We start from the raw sequence: 19019 nt of genomic DNA, 5'->3' as shown, positions 1-19019 counted from the left end.
ATTCTAGTGACCCCATAGGCGTCGTTTCCCACCGACATCTTTGGCGCGCCAGGTAGGGGAGCGCGCAATTGTGAGGATCTGGTCTAGCAGGTGACCTAGCTTTTCTTCATCGCCATGGCTCCTAAGAAGAAGACGACCACGACGATCGGTTCGTCCGGGACCGGGTTGGTACTGGAACGGACCGGTAGCAGGCCACTCGCGGAGAGAACGTGCAGCGCGGCCCGCGACCATCCACATCGCCCTGACGGTCCAGGCTAGGCGAGCGGCGTCGTTCGCGTGCCGAGCGACTAGCCCCCGGTCACGGGCTCCGGAGGCAGAGTTGGGGCCCCCGCAGGTGGCACGGGGCCCTCCAGGGGCGCCGCCATTTCACCAGGTGGTGGCACGGAGGCCTCCAAGGTGCCAACACCAGCGCCCACGGTGCGCTCTTCCCAGGTTGTGCGTGACGAGCAGCATCACCCTGCAGGTGACCCCGCGCGCCGCCCTGGGAAGAGTCCCGTGCACCCATCACATGACGAGGAGGGTCAGCATGCGCGCCAAAGTGCTGACGGAGGTGGCAGACTGCTGCGGGGCCATGACGCAGCTCCTTCTAACATGGTTAGAAGTCGAGGCGCATCGCGGTCCACCCAGCTTTCGCCGCCGCCTACACCAGCGAAGGCCCTAGCACGCGCGCAACTGCTCCTCGACTTTCCTCCCGCCGTGGGGAAGCTCGACGAATGGAGGGCCACTGTCCGGAGCCTCGTCGGCATCGCCAACAACGATGAGTTGCGACCGGTGGGACCTGTAGGCCGTCGCTAAACCAGGCCACCGCATGATAGTGGAGACCATGCTGGAGGCGATGCAGCCATGGTGCACTCTCCTCCTCTGTTCCAGCCACCCCGGGTGTCGATGTCAAAACCGGCGGATCTCGGGTAGGGGGTCCCGAACTATGCGTCTAGGCGGATGGTAACAGGAGACGAGGGACATGATGTTTTTACCCAGGTTCGGGCCCTCTCGATGGAGGTAAAACCCTACTCCTGCTTGATTAATATTGATGATATGGGTAGTACAAGAGTTGATCTACCACAAGATCAGAGAGGCTAAACCCGAGAAGCTAGCCTATGGTATGATTGTTGTCTATCTATCGACTAGCCTGGCCTCGGTTTATATAATGCACCAGAGGCCTAGGATAACAAGAGTCCTAGCCGAATACGCCAGTGGGGGAGGAGTCCTTGTCTTGATCGCCAAGCTTATGAAATCTTCCTTGTATGCGGCAGCTGTCCGGACTGTCCCATGAGTATACGGCCATGGGGGTCCTTGGCCCAATCTAACAGATGGGAGATGACGTGGTGAGTACCCCCTAGTCCAGGACACCGTCAGTGGCCCCCTGAACCGGTCTTCAAGTTTAGGGACGCTCCTCGATTCTTCCGAACCATTCTTCGTCTTCAGTCGTCGGTCTTGAAAAATGGTTCAACAAATTTTCTCATCTTCGATCTTGAGGATCGCCGAAATGCATTCGACGAGTTTACACGTCGGGTATCCGAGGAGCCCCTTTAAGTTTCTGGCCTTTATCAATGCCTTGTTATTTTTGTGCCACACCTCGGGTTTGAAGTTGTTCCCGGGCGGCAACGTCCTCTTGCGTCCGAGCTCCAACGCCGGACTGCATTCGAGGTATCTTTTGCAGCCGAGCACCAATGTCGGACTGCTTCCCAACTCTAACGCCGGACTATGTATCCGAGCTCCAATACCGGACTGTATCCAAGGTGTCGTAAATCACCTTGGTTCAAAGAAGTTTGAAGGAGTTTAGCCGAGCTTAATGCCGGAAATGCCCTCTATGGAGCCAGCCACTAGCACCCGAGCTTTATGCCGGACTGCTTCCGAGGTGGTGCACCACCCCGAATGTGGGCCGATTTTTGTCAATATTTTTGATTGGTGCAATTTATTCTCTGCTGAGATACATAGCCAGTAGCCCTCAAGGTGGGTATCGGTCTAAAACCCGAGATGCCCATGAAGGATGACATAAGACCGCTGATCCCCGTAGCTGCTGAGACTCAGGTTGATTTGCAAAATCAGTCTGAGGCTCAAGTCCTAGCTCAGTAGAATACTTCGGGACACAAAAAGCGGCGTGCTCAGTCCTCAAGACTCAGGTTGGGTGCGGCCGACCAACCTGAGGATCAAAATCTCCTCGGAGACTGTATTACACTTAAAATTTTTTGCATGGGACAGGCAATGCAGTAGCCCCCGAGAAACTGGTCGGGTGGCAACACCAGATCAGGAGATCGATGTGCCCCTTTAATATTGGTAAATAATAAGCCCGAAGCCCAGTAGCCCCCGAGCCTTAATGCAGGCACGGGAGGCCGAATTAAGGATCGATATCCATAGTAAAACCACAAATTATGTGTAATGACTCTATGTATCCAAGTACTTTATGTCATTAATGCTCGGATCCGCATTGTACAAAACTTTGTTGACCGACCATCGGCTTCAACCTCCTCGTCCAGTAGCCGAGGAGTGTTTGTCCTATTTTATAAAGCCTTTATGAGGGCAAAGATTTACGACAAACAAGGCAATCTGGCCATACGGTGTTATAAACAAAGGTACGTAGAGAGATATGTTATATTGTTGTTTAACAGAAGAAATGTCTTCCAAAGAAAATAGTCCCGCTATCGGTTCCTTTCTTTGGGTTGTCATGCTAAGCATGATCATGAAACCTCAGCTCCAATGTAAGAGCAAAGTATCTAGGATTTAGTTTGGGAGGCCAGTTAATAGCCCCCGGTAGTGTTCGGCGACAGTCGAGGTCAAGCCGTAAACACTTCGGCCATTGTTTATGAATGGCCCATTGTTTAACATCGTCATCGGATCGCTGACCAGTTTACGCTTATTGTGACAGTCAATTTTCGGCTTTCTCCACTGAGGTGCTTAACCATGTGAGCGGGAAGCACAATCGCAGTGGTTCTCCCTTTGCACACCTAGCCGAACAAAGCGGAACGTAGGGGGCACGCGTAGGAGCCGGGCAACCCACCTATTGACCGAAGACACAATTCAAAACCAATGCATATAGAGCAATATCCGAGAATGTTTTTGCCGAATCTCTAAAGGAGTCCGGCGTTGCACTGCGAGACTTGTGCTGAAAACACACAAATAGTTGAAAAGTGCCATGGGCTCGAAAAGCCAAAAAACTTATTCAAAAGGTTAATGTCCGAACTAGATCAAGTGTTCGGTGCCAATCCGAAAATTGGACTTTTAGAAAAAAAGGTGCTTCTGCCGTGCTTTAACATGACACATCCTATCTCAAAACTAGACTCTAGCGGCTTTGAGAGAGAAATTAGGCTCCCCGGCTAGTGACCGCACACTTGTGTCAAAAAAAGGAGTGATAAATAATAATAAAAACTTTGCAACGACTAAGAAGAGAAACACTTATTATAAAATGGCTCAAATAAACATAAGAGCCCCCAAGTGACTTGGGTAAAAGAATGATTGTATGTATCGAAGTACTTGTATCATATCTATGTTCACCCGAACTTTATATGCGTCTTAACCGACCGTCGGCTTCTCCCTCTTCGGCAAGGGCCGAAAAGTGTTATGTACTCCACCTGTCGAGAATATTGACGGTGTTTCCGATAACCAGGCAATCAAACCATAAGGCTATAACACACAAAGCGCGCTCAGGGAACTTATGCTATATTACTAACAAAGTGTAAGGAGCATCTTCGAAGAAAATAGTACCCCCACCGATACCTTTCTTCGGTGCTCATTATTACTATGAGACTTTGTGCAATAGATTTTTGTACTCATGAGTTCCATTGTGTGCTGACCGTGATTGAAAACAATAAGAGCGCTAGCTTTCGGCTTCACCCAGTCTAAGGTCCGGCTCGGGTGACCTGATCGTGACAATCGCAGAGGTGCTCCCTTTACTCCCTAGCCGAACAACCAGGAACGTAGGGGTAAGCACAGGAGCCAGGCAACCCATCTTGCAAATCGCTTAAGTCAATATGGTGCATATTGTGGCGTAATACACGAACAAGGAACGAAGTCGTACAAGTATAATCATATGCAAGAGGAAAAAGCTTCATGAAGGAAGCCCCCAAGTAAACGGGGTATTTGAATTTGCGCATCACAAACAAAGTTTGGACAAGGAAATTTTTACAAGCAACTTTTTCTAAAAAAGTATAATGCTTGGTCAAGCCGAACACAAGTTTAAAATTTAAAACTTTGAGCATGAAGGCAACTTAGCTGGTTAATGTGCTCGGTATTGATGACGCGGTCTGAGCTTGATGCGGCACAAGGTTCCATACCCCAAGCCGGTCCCGAGGTGGCGGAGCAAAGAGCTCGGCACTCCGAAGTGGTGACATAGCACGGTCAATGCAGGACGGCAGGGTGATGCCGAAGTCCCCGGCATGGGGTAATGAAGTGTTGACGAAGCCCCCCGTCCAGCCGAGGTGACGCCAAAGGATATAGTCCGGCTGGATCATTTTCCTGTGCACAAAAAATAGTGCAAACCGGAGATAATAGTAATAATAATAAAAAAATTCATTGCATAACAAATAATATATGCAAAGTGAGTAATAAAAGAAATATAGCCTGGCGCCGAAGTCAATATCGACGTAGGGCGGCGGCGTGATGCGGTAAAGGCATGGCAAGGCCTGAATTCACAGGTCGGTTCGACTTCCGGATGCGGCGTTCGCCGGACTATGTACGAAAACTGACCGGACCACCATGCGACCGTTGTTAATGCGGCCATCATTTGATAGACCTGCGTACATATAATGTACAAATGAGAGTAATAATTCATTGGAAAAAATGAACCCAAACAAGCAAAAAATACTAGGATTAATAGCACCTGGCTTATTTGTTGTAGCAATCCGAAGAAAGGTGATTCCCAAAATTGGGACTCGATCCACACACCTATCGCCTGATGGGCGATAAAGCAACGGCATGGCGATGCTGACAAAGGTTGGCTCGCTGAGGCAAAGCCCTCGGTCCAGCTAACATGACAGAGCTGGTCGGCCAGCGACACCGAAGTCTCCGGAGTAGGTTTGATGAAGAGATGATGAAGCCCCCAGTCCAGCTAACGTGATGAAGCCTCGGTGTCAGCCGATGAGTCGAAGTAGGTCGGCGTGATGGGCACTAGCTTGAAAAAGCAACAGTGCGGCCCTGCCAATGCAGGTCGTGACGTGGTCGATGCCGGCTCGATGAAGTGACCGTTTGGCGATGCAGGTGTGCCCGCTCCGTGTAATCCGTGGGGCGGCGATGTTGTTGATTATTTATCCTTCGCGATGCCGGACTCTTGTTCGGCTTGCCGAGATGATGATCCGAAGAAGTTGAGCATGGCTCAACAAAGTGACGACGTGTCTAGCGCAGGTCGGCAGCCGTGGAGCAATATTGCCGGACTGGTTTGACACCATCATGACGTTGAAGATCATGTTCAAAAGATTTTAAGGCTAGCGGGATGTGTTCGGGAACAAAACACGATACCCCATACAAAACTTCCTTCAAAAAGGATGTCCGAATTCCCATTCAAAAAAAAGATGAACTCGGCTCGGATTCGGTTTCGCGCAGAAAACAAGTCCGAAAAGTGATGCACTAATCGGAAGGTTCCCGGAGTTTGGACGGTCGGATCGAGCTAACATTTTGGGAGGTGGTTGATACAGAAATTCCGCAGCCGATCAACAGTTGGATCTTCCAAAGTACGTCCGAGCTAGAAGCTGGACACCACGCCCTAAACTCGTCCAGATTTGACAGGGCTCCAGTATATCGTAGATTGTCGGAGATTCCTCCATCGAAACTCGATGAAATTTAGTGTGGCTGTTGTAGACGTAATTCTGGACTATTCCACCAAAGCAATCGTCAAACCAATGCTCGAGGAGGCGGTGACGGCAGATACAAGTTCGCTGTCCATAAAAACAGCACGGTCGCCCGAGGGCAATGTTGACGTTGAGCCCCCATGCTCCCTGGATGATTCCTCCGTGATCTTGATAGAGATTGGAGCTTATGTTGATGAAGGCCCTCATCCGAACATGACGATCGGAGGTAGGGCGCAGTCCTTGGTCGAACCAAGGTGACCAGTCGAGCTGGTGACGAAGATGTTGAGGTTGCAGTTGATCTGCAGGTGAGCCATCGACCTTTTGCCGAACACACAACAGAACTCTCAATGAAAGCACCAATGTCGGTGTCAAAACTGACGGATCTCAGGTAGGGGGTCTCGAACTGTGCGTCTATGCGGATGGTAACAGGAGACGAAGGACACGATGTTTTTACCCAGGTTCGGGCCCTCTCGATGGAGGTAAAACCCTACTCCTGCTTGATTAATATTGATGATATGGGTAGTACAAGAGTTGATCTACCACGAGATCAGATAGGCTAAACCCTAGAAGCTAGCCTATGGTATAATTGTTGTCTATCTATCGACTAGCCTGGCCTTGGTTTATATAATGCACCAGAGGCCCAGGATAACAAGAGTCCTAGCCGAATACACCGGTGGGGGAGGAGTCCTTGTCTTGATCGCCAAGTCTTACGGAATCTTCCTTGTATGCGGCAGCTGTCCGGACTGGCCCATGAGTATACGGCCATGGGGGTCCTTGGCCCAATCTAACAGATCGGGAGATGAGGTGGTGAGTACCCCCTAGTCCAGGACACCGTCACCGGGCGTCGGCTCATCGCGACAACGCTCGTGATGATATCTCCATCGCGTCGTCCGACCCACGAACCAACCGCGATGAGCGCCAAGTCCTTCGGGAGCGGGCTCATGAGGATTCTAGAACTACGATCGAGCACCGACGTGACGCGCGCCACCAATCGGACAGGCGGGCAGGGCCCACTACGGACCACCTAGCACCGAGGGGCTACGGTAGCCTACCTTACGAGGTAGGCTGTCCGGCTTTCACCCATGAGCTGCGGCAGTTCCAGTGGCCCTCCCACCGCACGTTCAAACCCGACGTTGGCGAGAAGTACAATGGCAAGTCTCACCCGTCAGAGTTCCTCAGCATCTACACCATCGCGATGCAAGCTGCTGGGGCCCGTGACGATAAGGTGCTCGCCAACTACTTCCCGTTGGCACTCAAGCCTAATGTTATGTCATGGTTGATGCACTTGCCGGTGGATTCCATCTCTTCTTGGGCGGATCTGTGCCATGAGTTTGTTGGCGCCTTTACCGGAGGTCACCAAGCTCATGGCCAGGCGAGTGATTTGCACATCATCCCCCAGAAGGAAGGAGAAAACCTACGCAAGTACATCTAGAGGTTCAGCCGAGTGCAGTACAACATCCCCGACGTTCATCCTGCCGCCGTGATCAGTGCATTCCATCAGAACATGCGCAATCGCAAGATGCGAGAAGAGCTGGTGATGAACAAGGTTGAGGATGTCGCCGAGCTCTATGTCCTGGACGATCGATGCGCTCATGCTTAGGAGGGAAGGAAGTACCCCGGCGAAGGCGCCGGCGCGGAAACCGACTCCATGGATGACACCGCCACCCCTGCAATGAAGGGTTGGTGCCGTAATAGGAAGCACAGGAGCAAGACCATGCTTGCCATTGAGGGATCCAATGATACCGGTGCCGCCAAGAAACCCAAGGCAAGTGACCCCGGCAAGGAGGTTGCCGGGTGTGCCGCATGCCGGGCTTTGGCGGCTGCCGATAAGCCAGGAGGCTCCGACAAGTAGTATTGCAAGATCCACCGCACCAAGGGCCATGATCTCCAAAACTGCCAGCAGGTAGAGCTGCTCGCCAAGAAGCAGAGAGCGGAGTATGAGCGGCGGGACACGGAAAAAGGCCCGGATGGTGCCGAGGGATCCGGCAAGAAACGTGGCGGCCAAGGGGGCCGCGGCGGCAAGGATAATCAGCAAGAGAGGCCCTCCCGGCGCCGCGACAAGAAGAAAGAAGACAATGATCATGATGAGGACGACGAGTCCGGCGACCACGAGTTTCAGAAAGTCACCGAGGCCATGTGCGTTGATGGTGGCGCCTCGCTGCACACATCCCACCGCCAACTCAAGCAGTGGGCGTGTGAGATCACAGCGGTGGAGCCATCGTGTGACGCACGAAAGCCGCTGAAATGGTCCAGCACACCCATCATCTTCGACACCAAGGACCACCCTGACCGCACCACTGCGGTCGGGTGCTTGCCGTTGTTAGTTTCACCAACAATCCGCAACCTCAAGGTGATGAAGATGTTGGTTGACGACGGGGCCGTCCTGAACTTGATCTCGCCTGTTGTCGTCAGAAGGCTGCAGATCCCTGATGGAGACCTCGAGGAGATGGGTACGTTCCAAGGGGTTAACCCGGGGAGGAGCTAGCCAAAGGGAAAGATCATGCTGCCCGTGACATTCGGAGGTGAGCTGAACCATAGGACGGAGAGGATAGTTTTCGACGTTGCCGAGATCCCCTTGCCTTACAACGGGATCCTCAGCCGCGCGGTGCTAGCCAAGTTCATGGCGGCTTCATACTACGCCTACAACATGCTGAAGATGCCCGGGCCGATGAACATCATCACCGTTCCCTCCGACAAGAAAGATGCGCTGATTTGCACCGACAAACTCTACCGGGAAGCGGTCGCGACAGCTGCCGCTAAGGCACCTGCTCCTGTCGACAAAGTCCGGGTGGAGAAGAAGACCGGTCAGACCCCTCGCACCCACTCCGGCAAGCACCCCTCTTAGGGGTGTTGTGCTTCCATCGAGAACATGCCGGAGAGCTCTACCGGCAAGAGCAAGAGGTCCAGAGCTACACCACCAGAGACCAAGAAGGTGCCCGTCAAGGAGGACGGTACGGGGGGAGCGTTCACTATAAGCTCCACCCTCAACGGCAAATAGGAAAGTGAGCTCGTCACCTTCCTGCAGGAGAATGTCGATGTGTTTGCATGGCAAGCCTCCGACATCCTCGGCGTTCCCAGGGAGGTGATTGAGCACCACCTTGCTGTCTGTCCCCATGCGCGGCCCATCAAGCAGAAGGTCAAGAAGCAAGCTCTGGAGAGGCAAGAGTTCATCATGGAGGAAATCAGAAAGCTAGAGGTGGCAGGCTTGGTGAGAGGAGTACTCCATCTGATGTGGTTGGCCAATCCGGTACTGGTGCGCAAGGCAAATGGGAAGTGGAGGCTATGTATTGATTACACAAACATCAATAAGGCCTGTCCAAAGGATCCCTTCCCGTTACTGCGCATCGACCAGATTGTTGACTCCACAGCTGGATGTGACCTGTTATCATTCCTTGACGCCTACTCGAGATACCACCAGATCTTCATGATGAAAGAAGACGAGGAAAAGACAGCATTCATCACCCATGTGGTACGTACTGCTTTTTATGGATGCCTTTCGGGTTGAAGAGTGCTGGCTCGACCTTTGCAAGAGCAGTCCAAATTGGTTTGGAACCCCAGCTACATAGAAATATGGAATCTTATATGGACAACATAGTGGTCAAAACCAAGGACAAAGCAATGCTTGTGCAAGATCTGGAGGAAACATTCGGGAACCTGCGCAAGATCAACCTCAAATTGAACCCTAAGAAGTGTGTCTTCGGCGTTCTGTCCGGCAAGCTTTGCGGGTTCTTTGTGTCCCAGTGTGGGATTGAAGCAAACCCAGATAAGATCAAGGCCATCAAGCAGATTGAGGCACCCAGACGGATCAAGGATGTGCGCCGGCTCACTGGTTGCGTTGCCGCCATGAGCCGGTTCATCTCCAAGTCCGCGGAGCGTGCCCTCCCTTTTTTCAAGATCTTGAAGAAGGCAGGGCCAGTGGAGTGGACCCCAGAAGCCGAGGCAGCGCTACAGGATTTGAAGAAATACCGCTCCTCTACCCAAGTGCTGGTTGTGCCCAGACCACAAGAACCGTTGATGCTTTACCTAGCGGCAACAAACCAAGTGGTTAGCGCCGCACTAGTGGCGCAGAGAGAGGTCGACGAGAAGGCAGCAACAGCGGCAGAGCCAGCAGAAGGCAAACCAAAACCCTCTCCGACAGGGCTCGATCCCGGCAAGATTGAGTCCCCGGCAGGAGCCGGCGCGAGCACGACAGGACCCACACAACCGGGTGAAGAGGCGCAGAAAAAGAAAATGGAGCAGCACCCAGTGTACTTCATCAGCTCCCTCTTGCAAGGGGCTAGGTCGAGGTACTCAGGTGTGCAAAAGCTACTCTTCGGCCTCCTTATGGCTTCGAGGAAGCTGCATCACTACTTCCAAGCGCACGAGGTCACGATGGTCACCAGCCTCCCATTGCAACGGATACTACACAACCCAGATGCAACAGGGAGGATCGTGGAATGGGCCCTAGAGCTGTCTAGTTTCGGCTTAAAGTTTGAAAGTACCTTGATGATTCAGAGCAGAGTCTTGGCAGAGTTTGTTGCGGAATGGACCTCGACGCCCGATGAAGAGGTGCAAGAGACCACTCTCCCCAGCAGGGAAACGAGCCACAACTGGATCATGTACTTTGACGGTGCCTTCTCACTGCAAGGTGCCAGTGCTGGTGTGCTGCTTGTCGCACCCACCGGAGAGCACCTCAAGTATGTTTTCCAGATGCACTTTCCCCGGGAGATGTCGACCAACAACACCGTCGAGTACGAGGGTTTGCTTGCCGGTCTCAGGATCGCGGCAGACCTCGGAGTTAAGAAGCTCATCGTCAGGGGCGACTCACAGCTCGTCGTCAGGTAGATCAACAAAGATTATCAAAGCCCATTGATGGAAGCTTACGTTGATGAGGTGAGGAAACTGGAGGAGAGCTTTGACTGTATACAAGCAGAGCATGTCCCTCGGGCAGAGAACGACGTCGCCGACTACCTGTCAAAGCGCACTGCCCTCAAGCTACCTGTGGAACCAGGTACCTTTGTGCTTCAGTTAACCCAGCCATCCATTGAGCCGGCGACCGAGCAGAGCAAGCGGAGGAAGCTAGGCCCCAACAAGTACTTCCCCACCGAGCTCCCCGGAGCCGCTAGTGAAGATGTTGCCGTGGATGCCGAACCTGCCGCGGGGCAAGCGACTCCGGTAGGACCTCGGGTCATGGCCGTGGAGACGGTCGCTCCCGCGGCAGAAGAGATGCCTTTGGTCCTTGCCGTCGAGCCACAGGCTCCGGCATGGGCACAACACACCATCCGATTCCTTCAAAAATGGGAGCTTCCTGAGGAGCAGGAAGAGGCAGAAAGAGTAGCCCACCGGTCTACTCTGTACCAATTCATTGATAGCGTATTGTACATAAGAAGGCCGAACGGGGTGAAATTGATGTGCATCTCTCGGGAGGAAGGACTAAAGCTGTTGGCAGAGATACATGGAGGCATATGTGGCTCCCACATAGGGTCGAGGGCCCTTGCCGGCAAGGCTTTCCGGCAAGATTTCTTCTGGCCCACCGCCCTCCCGGATGCGACGGCACTAGTAACCAAGTGTGAAGCATGCCAGTTCCATTTGAAGAAGCTTCATCAACCAACTCAAGCCCTTCAAACTATCCCTCTCTCCTGGCCCTTCTCGGTCTGGGGGCTCGACATCTTGGGCCCTTTCCCCCGTGCAGTCGGGGGCTTTGAGTACTTGTACGTCGCAATCGACAAGTTCACAAAGTGGCCGGAAGTGGAAGCAGTGAGGAAGGTGATAGCACAGTCAGCCATCAAGTTTTTCAAGGGACTAGTGTGCCGTTTTGGGGTACCCAACAAGATCATCACCGATAATGGCACACGGTTCACGAGCCACGCCTTCATGCAATATGTTGAGGATCTCGGCAGCAGGGTCTATTTTGCTTCCGTGGCACATCCACGGAGCAACGGCCAAGCAGAGAGGGCGAATGCTGAAGTCCTGCGAGGCTTAAAGAAGAAGACTTTTGACAGGATGCGCAAGAGTGGAAGGCGCTGGATTGATGAGCTGCCGGCGGTTCTTTGGTCGATCAGAACGACGCCAAATCGAGCCACCGGCCAGACACCCTTTGCCCTGGTATATGGGCCAGAGGCAGTTCTCCCCACGGAACTCATATACGGGTCACCTCGAGTGCTCGCTTATGATGATCTTGAGCAAGAGCAATTGGGGCAAGATGACGCAACGCTCCTTGAGGAAGATTGTCTCCGGGCAGCTATGAGAGCAGCACGCTACCAGCAAGCTTTGCGCCCCTACCATAGTCGCAAGGTTGATGCCCGGAGCCTTGAGGAAGGCGGCCTTGTTCTTCGGCGCGTTCAGTCGGCCAAGAATTCCAACAAGTTGACGCCAAAGTGGGAAGGCCCTTATCGGGTAACGTGTGTCACCAGGCCCGGCGTAGTCCGGCTGGAGACCGAAGATGCCATTCCAGTGAGCAACTCATGAAACATCGAGCATCTTCGCAAGTTTTACCCATAAGGCGCGGCTGCCGGGCCTCCCAGCAAGCAACCCTTTTGTACAAGCCTTGCCGGCAAGGCATGTAACCCTTTGTACAAAGCCAAGCGCAGACCCTGAGCATAAATAAATGAAGCGCTAGCGCCCTAAGTTATAGCATGCATGCCAGGTCGAGTCTCTTCCTCGGTTAGGGTTGATAGTGCTTAGCAGCGGCTAACCCCTAGCTTAGAGGTCGAGTGCACGTTTCTCTGTTCTTCTCTATCTTCTTTGGCTCGCAGGGCACGTAAGCATTCTTGTCAAGCTATTTTGGAAGAAGGGAACAGACCGGCGTCCGAGCCCCGGCAAGCCTAAAGTTGTCGGGGGCTACAACAACAAGGATCCCTCCGCGGCAAGCCAAGGTCACAGGGGGATGCAGATCCAGATAAGTTCTCTATCCCCCATCATGCATTTCATTATGGACTGGGATGCGTGAAACCTCGTCCTGTCCCTGGGCTACCGTGCTCCCCCTTTTCGGCACCCAAAGGTTATCCCCTGGGTCTGAATTTGGTCGTAGCCATGGCATCAAAGAAAAGGGGCGAGGAGCCTAAGCCCACCACATCCCTGCCTCCGTCGAAAGCGTGAGAAAGGTCGAGCAAGGTGGGGGGACGGCAAGGCATGTTGTCGGGCTAAAAAACGTTTATCTTAAGGATGACAAGGACTCACCCCTTGTCGTGGGATCCTCCCACGAACGAAAATCCCAGCAAACATCCCTTTTTCATTAAAAAATATCCCGTACAGGTACAGTCCATATGAAATGCAAAACATGAAAAAGGAGGATTACAAGTTCTAAAACTAGCAAAGGCCCGAAGGCTTACAAGACTAAAAAGATATAAGGTGCCCGTAATCCCTCTCTTGTCCCTCTCCTCAGGAAATGGAACAAGAAAGCAGAAGGGCAAAAGGGGCTCCTAGGTGAGCTACGACTGGCAGAAGACACCAAGAGGACCGTCCGAGGGCTTGATGGAGATGGCGGCGCTGGAGGCAGAGCTCGAAGACGAGGCGGCAGGACGTCAACACGCGATGAAGGCGTCGGTGCCCGCGTACCCCGACTTGACGGGCTTGCTGCCAGCCCTCTTCCTCTTCTGCAGCCTCCCTACGCCAGCCGCCCAAGGAGACGACCCCGAGAAGTTCAAGGAGCCGGCAACATGGATGATGGGGTCGCCGGTGCCACCCAGAGCGGCGCCCGACACCTAGTCGGACCCGTCATCCTACCGCCCGATGCCCTCGTTGTCGTTGCCGTTGTCTTCCTCGCCACTCTCGCTTAAGGAGAAATCTTCATCATCGGAGGAGCTCTCCACGCAGCACCTCACGTGGGTCCCAAAGTGCCCGAAGATCTTGACGGAGAGGGGGCCACCCTCCATTAGTTTGAAATGGAGGGCGAGCCCATCCGTCAAGCTGTGGAGGCGAGTGAAAGTCTTCCACCCTCGGTGAAGGTACATGACATGAGGGGCGGGGAACTCGACATTGACCCAGGTGCGGCTGTTCCCGCAACCCCTCATGTGCAGCCGCAGCGCCTGCGGCGGATCCAGCTCCATCTTCCGCGCAAATGGAGTCGGGAGGCAAAGGCGACGACACGGTGGATGGCGCAGCCTAACAAAGAATTCACAGGGGTTGTCCCCAGCATGGCCCTCCATCGGAGGAGGGGTTGCTGGGGGAGGCGAGGCTGACCGGCCGCCCCGTCCTCCTCTCCCTTGGGCACCACGACGGCCTCGACCTCGCCCCTCCCCCTTCCTCTAGCAGCCGGCTCCGCCGGTATGAGATCTTGGGGAGGAGCAATGCGCTGCCTAGCCGAAACCCTCGCCGCCACTGATGAAGCATCACCACGCCCCCTCGCCATGGTAGAAGAAGAAAGAAAGCAGGAATGGGGAGAGGCAGATGGCAGAAGGATGAGGGGCACCGTTCCGCCCGCTCCCCTCTTTATAAAGAGGCGGGGGTGAGGCTCGGCCGCCCCCTCTCGACCAATCCAGCTTCTCAAAGTGACAGCAAGCAGGGACATCGACCGCCCTCCCCGCTCCATTGAAGGCATGTCGGAATAGACCCGCACGCGCGCGACTACCCACGTCCCCTGCGCCTGTCATTCGCTCCGCGTTATGCATGCAGCGAACACGGCGCAAGGGGCGGGCATAGTGGGACGCGTGGAACGATGGTTCCCGAGCAAGGGCAGTAAATGGGAGGCGGCCCCACGGTCTCGAAGAGACATGCAAGCCGCCTCTTTACTGTCCATTGAAAGGTGACGCCAGCATGCCCACGTCATGTGCACGCACGACCCCCACATCACGCGTTCCATGCAAGTCTTAGGGAAGCGTAGCGGATAGAACAGTGGACGCGGTAAGAATCTGCCCCAACTGCCCGTGCATCGTTCTGGGCCTGGCCCAACAATGTGCTGCGCTTATGTATGGCCCAGGCTCGGGGGCTCCTGTCGGTGTACAAAAGTAGGGGCCCTGCTTTTTACCCCTTTACTTATGCACGGGCAGTCAGAGCCTCCCGCCACAGCCACGCATAGACATGGCAAAGAAGGGAAGCCGGAGAAGAAGCCAAAGCCACAAGGTAAACAGAGCAACAACAAGGACCAAGGCCATGAAGACCGAATGGGCGGAGCAGGTTCCCCCGGCAAGGACCCTTGCCGGGGCAGCCTCAGTAGCCCCGGCAAGACCCTTGCCGGGGCAGCTCGCCCACACCAGCTGAGCGAGCCACCCTTGAGCCCACCAATGCTAGACAAATGCATTGGAGGGGCTCGGGAGGCACCCCCATGGTGGTATGCAGATCTTTGTGAAAACATAGGATGCTCAAGGTCAAATGGGGATAGGAAGGCAACCATCCTCACCAAAGAATTCCACGAGACCCCCAACAAGATCCTTGTCGGGGAAGTTAGCATGCCACGGCAAGGCCCTTGCCGGGCTACCCGGCAAGACCCTTGCCAGGCCACCCGACGAGACCCTCGCCAAGCGCACCGACAGGGCCACTGCCAGGCCCGCACCGCCAAGCCTTCACCGCCATTCGCATATAGCCGCCGACCCAGCCAGCTGGGCAGGCACCTGCGTGGCAACATGGAACCCTTCGAGGAGGCTTCGCCACCGTGCCACCTCAGCTGCTTGCCTACCTACATGGCACAGCATGCACTGGTGGCCAGGGCGCGTGTCGAAGCGAGGTGGAGCGATGACGGATGGGATGGGTCTTGCTCCCGTCCCCAATAAAACAAAGGGACACCTAAGCCTCGCATTAAATGCATCTTGTCCTGTAACACCAGCGATAAGCTCGCAACGCTGTAGCACTTTCCACCTCCTGTGTGCCACTGTGGCAACCCCTTTCATCTATAAAGGGAGGCCCATGACACACTAAGAAGGGATTCGTCTTTTCGAACCTCGGAGCACCTAGAGCTAGTTCGAGAACCCAAGAACACTAATACATCCACCAAAGCAGGATCGTAGGGTTTTACGCATCTTTGCGGCCCGAACCTGGGTAAATCCCCCTTGTGTTGTCTACTAGTCCTGCTCTCCTCACGATCCCCGTGCCCCGCAACCATAGAAGGGATTCCAGTGATCCCATAGGTGTCCTTTCCCACCGACAATTGTATAGAAAGAAAGTGTCATTTCCAACTTTTACATAGGTTTCGATCTTTTACATGGAATACAATCTGCCTACTTGCTTTGTGTCGCACTACCAACACTCCACCCTTGAAGCTAAACATTATGCCACTCATAATTCCTTAGTTTATTTGTTCAAATACGAATTTCATATGATTCTAATGTTCCTACTTCAGTTTTGAAATGTGTGTTTGTCAGTTATAGAGACATAAGGGGTTTGTATTTCTGTTTGTGGTCTGGTCAGCACGGTTGGGGGGTGAACTTTGCATATGCAGGGGTTTATAGGGAGACACTCTTCGATTTGAATCCGCAATGCATTCCATAGATAATCTGACTACTTTTTATGTTTTCATGAATCTTAGATTCTGAACAGCATCATAATGATTATGAGCTTGCGCGCATGAAAAGAATAAAGCAGAACAATGCCATGGCTGTCAAACTTGGCATTAAGGGACTGAAATCAAGTCTGGATGCAATGCAATGCAAATGCTCTCCACCTACAGATTCATGCTCAGAATATGATCCTAACAGTGATTCTGAGCTAGAGGGACACCTAAGTCAATGTAGCTCCCTAGTGGAGGAGTCAGAGGAAAATGCCCTATCTTATTCACCCATCAAGGTGCTTGCTCTAACTTTCCAAGGTTACATTGGTCGCACATATCTTGCAACTGATGCTTTGCATTGCTTCTACTATGTTTTTTTGACAGTGTTTGCTTCTACTATGTTGAACTGCCATTAGCTTAGTTTACACATCGTGTATGTGAATACGCCCTGCCTATCCATTTTCAGTACATATTCCATCTGTCATCATACCATATTTATCCATTCAAATGTTGTTCTTGTGTATCAGACGTTCAAAAGGAAGAGGGTGATTGCTGATCTTGGAGGAGCACAAGCAAAGTATTTGGAAAAGGTAGTGGCACCTGATAAATCAAATAGCCCATTAGGTGTAGTTGCAATATCACCTGACCCACAAAACACCCCAACTCTAGCAGACTCTAGCCCTACTACACTGGTCATTTCTGATGCCCCAACTCAGAAGAACCCAACTGCAACAAACAGTATGATTATGCCAATTGACATAGCACCAGCTCTACGACGCAAAACCCCCATTCCAACAAAGAGTACACCAAATCCAGTTGCCAAATCCCTTTTCGAAATAGAGAGAGCCCCAATTGCAGCCAATAGGACCGCTGTTCCATTTCTTCCCAGTTTAGAAGATGAAGCTTATGTTGTTGTGAGGAACTTTGTGCGCATCTTTCCTTCATGGAAAGATTATACTGCAAACACAGAACAATTTCCAGTCTTCCTCCGCAACTTATGCGTAAGTAATGTACTAATGTTATTCAATGTCATTATTGCATAAGTTTCTGCTGACAGAAGACACAAGATTTCATTCTTTTAAACAGACAGGAGCAAACTGGATTGTGAAGACGAGCAAGGGTTGGTTGCGCTTTTCAAGCACTCGTTGATGAAGTATCGTTCCTACCTGAGGCAAGCGCACTTCGATGGCAAGCCTCTGAACGAAATTTTTGTAAAGTCTCCGGTGCTACATTTATCCGACGGTGACTGGAATAATCTTGTTATACATTGGTCTCAGCTGCAGCGTAAGGTACTGTCTATGATATCACATCACAACTTGAACTACATTTCTGCATTTGCCTTAATGTCTCACTTGTACGAAAACTGTTAGCAGAAGAACATTCTGTTGGAAATATGCCCTAGAGGCAATAATAAAAGTATTATTATTATATTTCCTTGTTCATGATAATTGTCTTTTATTCATGCTATAACTGTATTATCCGGAAATCGTAATACACGTGTGAATACATAGACCACAATATGTCCCTAGTGAGCCTCTAGTTGACTAGCTCGTTGTGATCAACAGATAGTCATGGTTTCCTGGCTATGGACATTGGATGTCGTTGATAACGGGATCACATCATTAGGAGAATGATGTGATGGACAAGACCCAATCCTAAGCTTAGCACAAAGATCGTGTAGTTCGTTTGCTAGAGCTTTGCCAATGTCAAGTATCTCTTCCTTTGACCATGAGATCGTGTAACTCCTGGATACCGTAGGAATGCTTTGGGTGTATCAAACGTCACAACGTAACTGGGTGACTATAAAGGTGCACAACAGGTATCTCCGAAAGTATCTATTGTTTTATGCGGATCGAGACTGGGATTTGTCACTCCGTGTAAACGGAGAGGTATCTCTGGGCCCACTCGGTAGGACATCATCATATGCGCAATGTGACCAAGGAGTTGATCACGGGATGATGTGTTACGGAACGAGTAAAGTGACTTGCCGGTAACGAGATTGAACAAGGTATTGGATACCGACGATCGAATCTCGGGCAAGTAAAATACCGCTAGACAAAGGGAATTGTATACGGGATCGATTGAGTCCTTGACATCGTGGTTCATCCGATGAGATCATCGTGGAACATGTGGGAGCCAACATGGGTATCCAGATCCCGCTGTTGGTTATTGACCGGAGAACGTCTCGGTCATGTCTGCATGTCTCCCGAACCCGTAGGGTCTACACACTTAAGGTTCGATGACGCTAGGGTTATAAAGGAAGCTTGTATGTGGTAACCGAATGTTGTTCGGAGTCCCGGATGAGATCCCGGATGTCACGAGGAGTTCCGGAATGGTCCGGAGGTAAAGATTTATATATATGAAGTCCTGTTTCGGCCATCGGGACAAGTTTCGGGGTCATCGGTATTGTACCGGGACCACCGGAAGGGTCCCGGGGGCCCACCGGGTGGGGCCACCTGCCCCGGGGGGCCACATGGGCTGTAGGGGGTGCGCCTTGGCCTACATGGGCCAAGGGCACCAGCCCCTAGAGGCCCATGCGCCAAGATAAAGGAAAAAGGGGAGAGTCCTAAAGGGGGAAGGCACCTCCGAGGTGCCTTGGGGAGGATGGACTCCTCCCCCCTCCTTAGCCGCACCCCTTTCTTGGAGTAAGGGGCAAGGCTGCGCCTCCCCCCTCTCCCCTGCCCCTATATATAGTGGAGGGGAGGGAGGGCATCCACACCTGAGCCCTTGGCGCCTCCCTCCCTCCCGTGACACCTCCTCCTCTCCCGTAGGTGCTTGGCGAAGCCCTGCAGGATTGCCACGCTCCTCCATCACCACCACGCCGTTGTGCTGCTGTTGGA

This window comes from Triticum aestivum, chromosome 5B (genome assembly GCF_018294505.1).
Source record: "Triticum aestivum cultivar Chinese Spring chromosome 5B, IWGSC CS RefSeq v2.1, whole genome shotgun sequence".
Taxonomy (NCBI): domain Eukaryota; kingdom Viridiplantae; phylum Streptophyta; class Magnoliopsida; order Poales; family Poaceae; genus Triticum; species Triticum aestivum.
The sequence above is the reverse complement of the archived record's forward strand: the minus strand, read 5'-3'. Positions refer to the sequence as shown.